The 1,603-nt window shown below is 49.4% G+C and overlaps 1 non-coding gene across 1 annotated transcript; it reads left to right on the top strand.

Annotated features, from left to right (window-relative positions):
- The first annotated feature begins 1,325 nt into the window (after positions 1-1,325).
- TRNAG-GCC (transfer RNA glycine (anticodon GCC)) lies at positions 1,326-1,396 on the top strand. Its single transcript has one exon. It is a non-coding gene; the product is annotated as a tRNA-Gly (tRNA).
- The last annotated feature ends 207 nt before the right edge of the window (positions 1,397-1,603 follow it).

The following is a 1,603-nucleotide window of genomic DNA, read 5'->3' as shown; positions in this document are numbered from 1 at the left end:
AACACCCAGGATGTGACCCACGCCAGTCCACTAACACCCAGGATGTGACCCACACCAGTCCACTAACACCCAGGATGTGACCCACACCAGTCCACTAACACCCAGGATGTGACCCACACCAGTCCACTAACACCCAGGATGTGACCCACACCAGTCCACTAACACCCAGGATGTGACCCACACCAGTCCACTAACACCCAGGATGTTACCTACACCAGTCCACTAACACCCAGGATGTGACCCACACCAGTCCACTAACACCCAGGATGTGACCCACACCAGTCCACTAACACCCAGGATGTGACCCACACCAGTCCACTAACACCCAGGATGTGACCCACACCAGTCCACTAAGACCCAGGATGTGACCCACACCAGTCCACTAACACCCAGGATGTGACCCACACCAGTCCACTAATACCCAGGATGCGACCCACACCAGTCCACTAACACCCAGGATGTGACCCACACCAGTCCACTAACACCCAGGATGTGACCCACACCAGTCCACTAACACCCAGGATGTGACCCACACCAGTCCACTAATACCCAGGATGCGACCCACACCAGTCCACTAACACCCAGGATGTGACCCACACCAGTCCACTAACACCCAGGATATGACCCACACCAGTCCACTAACACCCAGGATGTGACCCACACCAGTCCACTAACACCCAGGATGTGACCCACACCAGTCCACTAACACCCAGGATGTGACCCACACCAGTCCACTAACACCCAGGATGTGACCCACACCAGTCCACTAACACCCAGGATGTGACCCACACCAGTCCACTAACACCCAGGATGTGACCCACACCAGTCCACTAACACCCAGGATGTGACCCACACCAGTCCACTAACACCCAGGATGTGACCCACACCAGTCCACTAACACCCAGGATGCCACCCACACCAGTCCACTAACACCCAGGATGTGACCCACACCAGTCCACTAACACCCAGGATGCCACCCACACCAGTCCAGTAACACCCAGGTACCCATTTTACTGATGGGTGAACATGGACAGCAGGTTTCTTATGGAAACACTTCCTAAATGTTTTCCAGCTGTTCCAGAGGAGATTCGAACCCTGGATCTCAGTGTGTGAGCTGGTGATCAGATCATGGCAGCTGTGGTTCATTAACACTGTCATTTAGGAGGCCAGAGTTTAGTTCCTCGCTGGAAAGGCATCATGTCATGTCTAATAGTTGTAGTATCTCTTTTGAATATTCTCTGATACTTATTCTTCACTTCATTTAATTTATTAGATTTTTCAAAATCTTGTAAATGTAAAGAGTAAACCCGGAAGGTTCAAATGGAGCATCGGTGGTTCAGTGGTAGAATTCTCGCCTGCCACGAGGGAGGCCCGGGTTCGATTCCCGGCCGATGCATTTATTGCAAGTGTGACTCCAACAAAAAGGATTAATTGATGTACCAAACTTAAGATAAATGTTAAAATCTGTAATCGTATTTAGTAATGGTTGCTAAATATTTAACAAACAGTGACTGTCATGTTTAATATTGTAAAGTATTATGAGGAAGATTATGAGAGAGAATATGAGAAAGAATGTGAGAGGAATATGAGAGAGAATATTAGA

Source organism: Cherax quadricarinatus, chromosome 100, assembly GCF_038502225.1.
Source record: "Cherax quadricarinatus isolate ZL_2023a chromosome 100, ASM3850222v1, whole genome shotgun sequence".
NCBI classification, from domain to species: Eukaryota; Metazoa; Arthropoda; class Malacostraca; order Decapoda; family Parastacidae; genus Cherax; species Cherax quadricarinatus.
The sequence above is the reverse complement of the archived record's forward strand: the minus strand, read 5'-3'. Positions and strand labels throughout refer to the sequence as shown.